Source organism: Macrobrachium rosenbergii, chromosome 13 (assembly GCF_040412425.1).
Source record: "Macrobrachium rosenbergii isolate ZJJX-2024 chromosome 13, ASM4041242v1, whole genome shotgun sequence".
NCBI classification, from domain to species: Eukaryota; Metazoa; Arthropoda; class Malacostraca; order Decapoda; family Palaemonidae; genus Macrobrachium; species Macrobrachium rosenbergii.
The window spans coordinates 25817379-25829006 of NC_089753.1; positions in this window are offsets into that span (position 1 = coordinate 25817379).

Here is an 11628-nt window from a genome sequence, read left to right on the forward strand (position 1 = left end):
TTCATGCTTGTATGTGTAAAATCTATTTGAAAAATGTATTTTTATTTTTGTATATGCATAAATTTGATAAAAGGTAATTACAATACAGCATGTACAGTTAGTATACTTTTACAATATGTGATACCCATCCGCAAAGTTACTGCACTTTTCAAAGGTGTGATACCCCTGTAGAAAGTGTTTGTTTAATTTTTAAGTAATTTATAAGTTTTCATGCTTTTAAGTGAAATGGGTATGGAAAATTTGTATTATTTATATTTTTGTACAAAATTCTCTCTCTCTCTCTCTCTCTCTCTCTCTCTCTCTCTCTCTCTCTCTCTCTCTCTCTCTCTCTCTCTCTCTCTCTCTCTCTCTCTCTCCACTCTCTCTCTCTTTGTCCACACATTTTTTACAACTTTTTTCTTTGTACGTCTTTACCTGTACCCTCTACAAACATTATGTACATGTTTTCCTTGATTGAATTGTACCTTCGTTTTGACTGTGATTTATGAAGTTTACTGAGTGACACAAAGAAAACGTCTTTTACGCTGTTAGTGAAAAAGAAAATGGCATCCCTTGATTTAGGGATAACATTAGTATACGTACGTACCTACTATAAATGCGCTAGTGTGGAAAATACAGTACCCATTACGATACTGTACAGTACTGTACTGTACATAGTCTATTTTTACATGAACCATTTATTTTTTTTTAAGAGTAATGTATTAAGCCAACTTTTAAATGAAATTACAGTAACCTTAATTTGATTTAAAAGTTAGCTTAATACTTTGGGATCATGGTTAGGGTCATATTTAGTGTATAAACTCTAGAAATAAGTATTTATTAGCATTTTTAATGACTGTACCAAACCTCGCATAAGTTTGAGGGATTACTGTAGTTAGCAGATTTGCTAATTTCGTGAAAAAATTGAACAAGTTTCTAAATCAAACATTCCCTTTGATATTGTCCCCCCTAAGAGTTACGGTATAGCAGCCAGTAAGATGAGGAAGCTGCACTAACATGATAACACAGCCAAGGTTGGTTGTTGATGGATGCCTCTTTCTGTCTTGCTTTTAGGGCGAAGCAGACACTGAATGGGTCAAGGAATGTTACAGCCTTGATTGTGGCCCCTTCTGTTATTTAATTGTTGAGGTTAAAGAGAGTTTTACAGTGTATGATCTCAGAAATATTAGATTGATGAGAGTTCCCTCATCTAGACCCCTTCAACTGGTACTTGTCAACAATCACTCCAGGTCGCATAAGATATTAAGTGAGAGCTTCTCTGCATAGTGGCTTGGAATGCTCTTCAAGGGGAAAGATTAAGAAATTTTGTCAACTGAACATCTTGGCTAACTGTACTCTTTCGTTATTTTACGCTTGAATTATATATACAAATGTCAAGTAGGTGCCCAGTAGTACTCGGCCTGACGCACTTCCGTGTCATATTTGTGTGATTGAGGAAGAAAATCATGAGTATCAAAAATATTGTACTTCTTTTATTGTATGTTGTTTATTTCTGGCTGGTTTTAGTGCTGTATGTTTTCAGTTTTGTAATTGAAGAGGCTGGTGATAGTCTTTCAGCATATTTCCAAGTGATAAATTCAAATAAACATAACTTTCAATGTCTTATTTTCATTCATCTCCAGTTCTTACTAACTATATATATATATATATATATATATATATATATATATATATATATATATATATATATATATATATATATATATATATATATATATTATATATATATAATAATATATATATATATATATATATATATATATATATATATATATATATATATATATATATATATATATATACATATATATATATATATATATATATATATATATATATATATATATATATATATATATATATATATATGAATGTCTTTTCCTGTAATACTACAGTGTAATATGAAAATAAGAAGGCCCATAAAACACTATTTAAACGTTGAAACCATATATTTCGGGCACTTGTTTCTGTGCCCCTGTTCACTGGTAGAATATGGACAGGTGGAAAGTTACAATGGTATATATACAAAAACATGAAGGTGTGGCCTTAGGCCTCCGATGATAAGGAGGTGGCGTTTCTTAAGAAGGAGGAGATTGACCAAATTCCCTAGTGGTTTTTAGCCTCATTAGCTCCCCTTTGGCGATGGATCTGGCGGTCGCGTTTCTTTGGGTCATCTTCTTCAAAAAAGGGTGCGAGGATTAAGGTGTCAATGGCGTCCGATTTCCAATGTCCTCCTGACAGGTTCATATTGTTGGTTTGATTGATGATAGCAGATTCCAGCATCTTTCTTTTGTACGGACAGCTACTCTTGAAAACCAACTCCGCCCCACCCAGTTAATGACATGCCCTGTATTTCTAATATGTAGGAAAATTCCCAACTCTCCGGCGTAACGTACTGATCTTTTGTGCTCTGTTATTCTTTATGAGAGCGATCTACCTGTCTCGCCTACATAAATGTCATGACAATTACTACACGGTATCTTGTAAACTCCGGCTTCTTCCCTTTTGTTATTTAAGTATACGTTAACGAGCTTAACTCCCGATGGATTTGGGATAATGGAAAATGAAAGGATTATCAGAACTGAGTTGCTCGGTGGCCTTTTGGATGTTTTCATCGTATGGAAGCTTTATTTTGTTGTTGAAATCTATTTGTCTGTTGTGAGTGGGACCACTAGGGAATTTGGTCAATCTCTCCTTCTTAAGAAACGCCACCTCCTTATCATCGGAGGCCTAAGGCCACACCTTCATGTTTTTGTATATATACCATTGTAACTTTCCACCTGTCCATATTCTACCAGTGAACAGGGGCACAGAAACAAGTGCCTGAAATATATGGTTTCAACGTTTAAATAGTGTTTTATGGGCCTTCTTATTTTCATATTACACTGTAGTATTACAGGAAAAGATATTCATTTTTTGCCCATTATGGAACATCACAGTTTACGCCAGTTTTTCGCTTCAACCCAGCTGTCAAGCATCTTCAGACGGTACGAACGGCTAGTACATGGGTTACACAAGAGGAAGAATCAGAGAAATTTTCTACAAGAATGCCTACAGGAACAAGTTTCTCCCAAAATGTACGGTTTCACTCAATGCTGTTGGACATCGCAAGGCCAGACCCATTTCCGGACTCCATCCGCACATTCCTCCAAGACAGAATACAAGCCACACACCAAGACATCTATGTGATTAGAAGAAAAATAAGTGAGCTAGCCACGCCACTTACGCCTCATGTGCAGGGATGATGGTATGTACAGATATCTTTCATATTTTGTGCTATCAGGTGCTATTGAGAACAGTGAGTCCCACTCCAGAAATTTGTGCTACAAATTAAAAAAGACTGATTAGGAACAGCGTATGGAATAATCTTGGCCTTCCCAATAATGTGCTGAATCTCTCTAACCATCCTCACTGCAGAAGAACAGACCGTTTTAAATCTTGGAGTTTCATTCGCTCTAAAACCTGGTCCCAGAGTAATCTTAATTTCCTAGTTGCTTTTGATAAACATTTTGCAAAAACAACTATGACAAGAAAGAGCATGTCTCAAAGGCATTTTGCTAAATGTCTTGGAGCAAAATAACAACAAAAATTCGCTCCCTAAAAGATTCCAAAATGCATTAGTTAGCTTAAGAAAAAGGGGGATATCATCATCACAAAATCTGACAAAACGGGAAAATAGTTCTGTTAGACAAGGAGACATACATCAATAAAGTTCAAGAACTTCTAAACGATGCGGAGACCTACGACAAATTAACGAAAGATCCCACAACAAATATTGCTGCTCAGTTTAACAAATCAGTTAGAACCATAGGGGCAATAAAAAGACATAGAATTACTAGAGACATTCAAGGTAATCAACCCCTCTCTCCCCTATTTTTACGGCCTCCAAAACACATAAAGATGGGATTCCTTTACGCCCCATAATATCTAGCAGGGCTCTTTCATGTACAAATTATCAAAATGGCTCGCAGACTTGTTATCACCCTTTCTAGGAACCTTCTCATCCTCCCACGTCAAACATGCAGAAGATTTCATACAAAAATTTAATAGTTTAAACATCCTCAAACAACATCAAACTGCTCAGTCTAGACGTCGATTCATTATTTACTAAAGTCCCGATTGCCGACGTGTTGTTTTTTTCTTAGAGAGGAAGTTACAACCATATGAAGACCATTTTCCTCTTGGCATAGATAAAACTTTAAAACTTATCAACCTCTGTGTAACTAACAACGTGTTTTCTTTCAATGGTAATTTTTACAAACAAAAATTTGGCTGTAGCATGGGAAGTCCCCTATCACCCCTTCTAGCAAACTTGTACATGGAATATTTCGAAACAGAACTTTTGTCGTCTATCAAACCCCATAACATGATCTGGCTTTAGATAATGTAGATGATATCTTTACTTTCTGGGACAATAGCTGGGGGACTTTAAGGAATTTTTAATAGGCTAAATTCGCTAGTTCCGACCATAAAATTTAAAACAGAATGGGAAAAGGACGGAAAACTGCCGTTCCTAGATGTACTGATCATAAGAAAACAGAACAGGTATGCATTTACAGTATATAGAAAACCCACCTTCGCTGTCTCCTACATTCATTTCTTAAGCTACCACGACGTCTCCGTAAAAATCATGGTAGGGTGCAACCTATTCCTCAGAGGACTTAGGATATGTTCAAATGAGTACCTGGATCAAGAATTTAACACGATCCGCCAACACCTAACGCAACTGCTCTATCCACCACACATTATCGAGAGGGCTATTAATAAAGCAAATAAAATATACTACAGAGGTCCCACTCACAACAGACAAATAGATTTCAACAACAAAATAAAGCTTCCATACGATGAAAACATCCAAAAGGCCACCGAGCAACTCAGTTCTGATAATCCTTTCATTTTCCATTATCCCAAATCCATCGGAGTTCGCTCGTTAACGATACTTAAATAACAAAGGGAAGAAGCCGGGTTTACAAGATACCGTGTAGTAATTGTCATGACATTTATGTAGGCGAGACAGGTAGATCGCTCTCCAAAAAGAATAACAGAGCACAAAAGATCAGTACGTTACGCTTCGAGAGTTCGGGAATTTTCCTACATATTAGAAATACAGGGCATGTCATTAACTGGGTGGGGCGGAGTTGGTTTTCAAGAGTAGCTGTCCGTACAAAAGAAAGATGCTGGAATCTGCTATCATCAATCAAACCAACAATATGAACCTGTCAGGAGGACATTGGAAATCGGACGCCATTGACACCTTAATCCTCGCACCCTTTTTGAAGAAGATGACCCAAGAAACGCGACCGCCAGATCCATCGCCAAACGGAGCTAATGAGGCCAAAACCACTAGGGAATTTGGTCAATCTCCTCCTTCTTAAGAAACGCCACCTCCTTATCATCGAGGCCCAAGGCCACACCTTCATGTTTTTGTATATATACCATTGTAACTTTCCACCTGTCCATATTCTACCAGTGAACAGGGGCACAGAAACAAGTGCCCAAAATATATGGTTTCAACGTTTAAATAGTGTTTTATGGGCCTTCTTATTTTCATATATATATATATATATATATATACATATTATATATATATATATATATATATATATATATATATATATATATATAATATATATATATATATAATATATATATATATATATATATATATATATATATATATATATATATATATATATATATATATATATATATATATATATATATATATATATATATATATATATATATATATATATATATATATATATATATATATATATATATATATATATATATATATATATATATATATATATATATATATATATATATATATATATATATATATATATATATATATATATATATATATATATATATATATATATATATATATATATATATATATATATATATATATTTTACATCTGTTTTATATTTGCTTAATATGAAGCATTTTAATTTACAATGATAGATCCTGTCACCAAAACATCACCAGATGCTGTACAAATAAAGTCGGTGATGCTTTTTGATGTGGTAGAGGAATACACAGCTGTGAGAAAAGCATTGAAGAATTCTTTGTGGTACTGCAGCATTCACCTGCACTTTTTTTTCAGTAGTTAGGCAATAGTTACTTACAATTTTGGATATTTGCTTGAAGCAAAACTGCAGAAGGGTCCATTTTGTTACTCTGTAGCTTTACAGTTCACCGAAAGATTGAAATTTATGGGCAGGGAAAGCAAGTCACATGATCTGCACAGTAGCCTGTGCAATACTGTATGTAACCGTTACTAAATTTTTATATTGGTCATGGTGATGATGATGATGTAATTTTCCTTGTCTTTTGCTACATTACGTAATACATTACTATTACGTATTGTAGCTCATTTAGTAGTGAAGTTAAACCCCTTGAAGTAAGCTATTAAAGCTGTAGACATGGGTAGTGATATTATTCCAATGAGATGGTTTAGACATGCATTGAGTGCAGGAATGGAATATTATTTTGAGAAGTGTTAGATGCAGAAGGAGCAAGGCATCAACCATTGGAAACTGTGATATCTCCTTGCCACTGTGCTGGTCAAGAATATGATTTTTAGAAATGAACATATGGTAACGTTAATGCTTACGGTAGGTATTTTGAAGATACAAGAATAAAATACATTTTCTGTTTTTAAAATGTAATCATTTTGCTTGTAAGGAATAAACATGATACTTTAGCATCTTGGCTGAATACAGTTGACACTCAGGGGGTCTGGGTTTCTGACAAGTAACAAAGTCTGTTAATTAGCAAAGACCCTATTTTGTAGCCTGGCTTTCAGTATTTTCCAGAAATCTTACGGATAACGGCAATTCCACATAATTCTTGACCCAAACTAAACTGTACTCTACATTTAACATTCAATTTAGGAGATATAGTTATAAAAAAAATATACATGATGTAATTTGGTAGCAAAGCAAAAAATATTCATAATATGTATCTGACAAGCAAGAAGTCCATTAAATTGAAGTGTTACTGTATCAGACTAAATATTAGCATGGCTACCACAATACTCCGTACATGTCTAGATTTGACACTCTCCTTTAGTATCTTTTCATTGTTAATGCCTACTAATCCAAAATTGGCCAACTGTGCATACATGTCTGTGGTGCATCAGTATATTGCGATCAGAAACAGTGAGTAAAAAGCCACGATGATATAAATGAGAGATTGTATTTTTCCAAAATACAAAATGGGTAAGACAGGGGAGCTTTTGACCACTTGCACAATGGTCCTCTTCAGCCAGCTGTTATTGTGGCTTTTTACTCATTATGCATACATGTTGTTATGCAGTTTATCCAGGACTGCAGTAATATAATAGCAATAGCTACATCTGTTCTTTGTTGACCTTACTTTTTCAATGGCAACATTATATCTAAAGAAACAGGAAATAAGAAATAGTCTTTCTATAGTGGTATTTTCAGTTCATAAAACTGTCTAACTACTTTAAAGTACTCTTTGTCACTAACTAGGTTTCGTTTGAGATTGATTGTGTTAATGCATATATATTTGTTTGTTGATTTTTCAATATTTCTTTTCTTGTTGAGTGTGTGGGAGCTTTCTGTGCAGGTCATTGTTCTCGTAGGCCTGCTCCAAGCCAAATGGTTGCACATTTTAAATAAATATTATGTTGTAATGGAGGAAAATTGACCAGATTATGAAGGGTATAACCAGTGTTTGTTGTTCTAGGCTCTGCAACCGTTGGTGTGTCCTTACTGCCATAGATCCACCTTCAAGCAGAGGAGCGATCTCAAGCGCCATATCCGTGTCCATACGGGAGAAAAGCCCTATAATTGTCCTCATTGTCCTTACACTGCCGTCAGGAGTGATTACGTCCACGATCACATTGCCAGACGCCATAGGTCCTCTGAAAGAGATTTTGAAGACATTCAGAGTTAGGATGTTAAGTATTGTTTGGATTCAAAGATTTTCTAAGTTTTCTGATTGTTTTAGCAAGTTTTTTTTTTTTCCTGTCTGTTCCATTAGATGCTTACCATTCTGAGGGCAGCATTAAGTAAGATCTCTTAATGTTACGAAGTGCTGTTCTCTGTGCAATCGTTATATGAAAACATAGTTAACTATTCCTTTTTTGGTGGAAATATTTTTTAAAGTTGCTACTGTAGATCATTCAGTCATTAATGTGTTGTGAAATTTTGTTTAAATAAAGATTTACTACAGTATTATGATAACTTATTTTCCTTTTGTGGCTAGTGATTGTCAGCTGTTGGTGTTAAGATTAGCTGAAGGTTCAGACCTGAATTAAAAATCCCTTACTGTCAGCTTTATTTAGAAGAATTTTCAGCTCACTTTCAATATGTGCATGTAGAAAACTAGAGAACTAAGGGGGGAAAGCTTCCCTGTTAACTTGTCACTTTATGTAAACAAGAACATTCTGGCTGTACAGCAATCCAATAGTATCTGCAAGTTTCGTGAAGGATTTTAAAGACAGTAAATTTAGAACTTTCTGTTTGTTTTCGGCTTTTCATGAAACTGAATTCAAGATTCTGGTTATTTTCAATCATTTGTTCTGATTCTTGTAAGTGGAATTCAATGTACTACAGTACTTGATTGGTATATTTCATTCATAGTATTCATCTGTTTGTAACTTTCAGTACAGTATTGTGTTTTTTAATACCATACGTAATGTGGCCCGTTAGTTATATATACGTAGACATAATTGTTGTTATAATTGGTCATTGCACATTGTTTAACAACTGAATCATATTGATTATCAGGTTGTGGTTTTTTAGTCCGCCAAGACAGAGGAAAGAGAGAATGGGCCAATCAAGTGGTTAAAGTCTCAGCGTACAGGATGATGTAATCTGAGAGATTAACGGTTATTCATGTGGATGACATTTGCATAAAGATTAAGACAAACAGAGGAACTATGGTTATGACTGGAGATCTTTAGATGGTGAGAAACTATTAGCAACCACTTGTTAATTTGAGACAGCGATAAATCTGCAGTAGATCGGGATGGATGACCAGCTATTTAAGAGAAGCTGAACAAGAATTGGACCTAACTGATCTTGATGTTAATTTGTTATATTTAGGACAGGTTAGGTTTAAATGATCAAATTTGGTAATCAACAATGATTCTTGATCAGCAGCAAGTGTTCAAGCGATGTCACTTTGCCAGACGTTGGATGATTAACATCTCTAGATGCTTCTAAGCATATTGAATGATTGAGAGGTTAAGAACCAGTAGGTGACGGGAAACTGCAAATCTGAAGACAACTTCGCATGGATGGCAATCAACAATAAATGCCACTGGTTGTAGATCAGCTAATGTTCTATTATTCTGAATGAGTTTTGTTAGCCCCATAACACCTACTAGTTTGTCACATGTAGTGTTTACAGTGAACCCCCTGTATTTGCGGGGGGATGTGTACCACACCCCTCCCGCGAATAGCTAAAATCCGCGAATACTTAAAACCCCTCTAAAAACACTTTCATACACACAAAAAAAAAACTAAAAATGCTTATACCGGGGTATTTTAATAATTTTATCACAAAAAGGGCATTTAGTCATGAAAATGCTATGAAAATACAGTAATTAGTGAATATTTCTCAGTGAAAAATACTGCAAATAGGCGAATTTTCCTTGAATAATGTGTATATATGTTCCATAGGGAAATCTGCAAGTCGTGAGAACACAAATAGGGAGGTTTACTGTATTGTATGAAGATCATGAATCCCAGATTTTCTGACTTAAACGATTCTTTTCCCCTCGGCAACCTCTTGAACTATACCTTTGTACTTTTTCTATGATTTGCAAAAGGTGAGTCTCATGCTTTCTTGTGGATGAGATGAGAAATCTTTTGGCCTTGGTTAATTTGCATATGCACTCCTAAAATAACCATGGGTTGCTGAGTTCTGTTTTGATACAGTAGAGTATATCCCATCCATCCCTGTAGTAAATGCTTTCCCTGGTTGTGATTTTTATTTTTAATATGAACTTGCTATAGAAGTGCAGTTATAAGCATTTCTGGATTTTTTATTATATTGATTAGAATCTACATTCTGTAGAAGCACATTTACAAGCATTTCAGGATTTTGTTATTGTAGAAAGCTGTGGAAAATGCAGTATAGTACAGTATAGGGGTTTTTGGATACTCTTTTCATTAAAGTACTTGGGAGATTTTTGAAAGGTACTGTTACATTGAATTATGATTTTGGGGGACATTATATGCAGTACTATTTAGAAATTGGACTAAATTGCAAGTGATAAGGTAAATGGAATACAGGCAGTCTCCGGTTATTGGTGGCCTCGGTTATCGGCCATCCGGTTTTACGGCGCTTGTCTAGCAACAACGATAACCGGATTTTCGACACCGATCTCCGGTTATTGGTGCTATTATTGCTGATTTTCGGTTGTCAGCAAATTTCGGTTATTGTCATGCTAGTTGGGAACGGAACCCCGCACACAAACGGGGACTGCCTGTAGTACTTTTGAATTTACAGTACAGTAGTTGCGCACTGGAAATTATGAAACACTCTTCTTCATCTTTACAACAGTCAGTTCAAAATAGGAATTACTACTGCTTTCTGCTTTTTAGTTTTGTTGCGGAACGGAAATAAGAGCTCAGAATAGCAAAACAAAAAAATTATGATACAAACCTGTGTGATGTTCTTGTAGAATATAAGTACAAAAGCTATCGCAGTAAATTATAATACAACTTAAGTGTATTATTGTACTGTTACATGACATTGAGGCATATATTCTCTTCTAGGCAGGAGGAGGAGGAGGAATCTCAGGAGACAGCAGTGAGGGTTCCTATTTGACGTGTCCTTACTGTTTCCGGTCTACCTTCAAGCAAACAAGCGATCTTAGGAGGCACATCCGCATTCATACAGGAGAGAAGCCATTCCGGTGCCAACACTGTCCGTATAGCGCTGTTAGACGGGAGCATTTGTATGACCATTTGTGGAGGAAACATAAGATTGTAGCCAAGAAGAGAACGTACTATTCTGATGCCAACAAGTAAATAATGTGATGATTTTCAGTGTTAAACGTTCTTGTAAGTGTAACAGAGCTTGACGAGGTTTGATCTCTTAGGGCTTTGTAATTGAGTCAAAATTATTTTGAAGATGTTTTTCAAGGTACTGTATCAGTTTTTATTTTGAAAATATGTGAAACTACCAGAATCCCTTTGCTGTAAAGCCTTGTAAAATCTAGTCTGAATATATATTTTGAGATCTGTAGGTTGTTTTATCTTCCTTTTTTTGGTTATGCTTTAGCATCCAAGTAAACAAATTTTTTTTTATTTATTTTGTGGTTGTCATATTGTGGTTAAATTTGGATTACTGCAATACTCAAAATAACACTGCTAATTTTATTTGAGTATTCACAGCGATGAATTTCCTTTGGCATGGGGAATACAGTTGTCAGTAAAGTAAGTCTCCACAATGAATATAGTGGAAAGTGCTGCTAGTTTGATGAAACCGTAAATTTTTGCTATGCTTAGATATGAAAGTTAAGGAAAGGCACCATGAAATTTGTGTACTTATCAATATTAGGCACTGAACATTACTTACACCTTTTCCCAAGGTTTTGTTTTGACTTTTCTGGGCTCTTGAAATAATTAGAC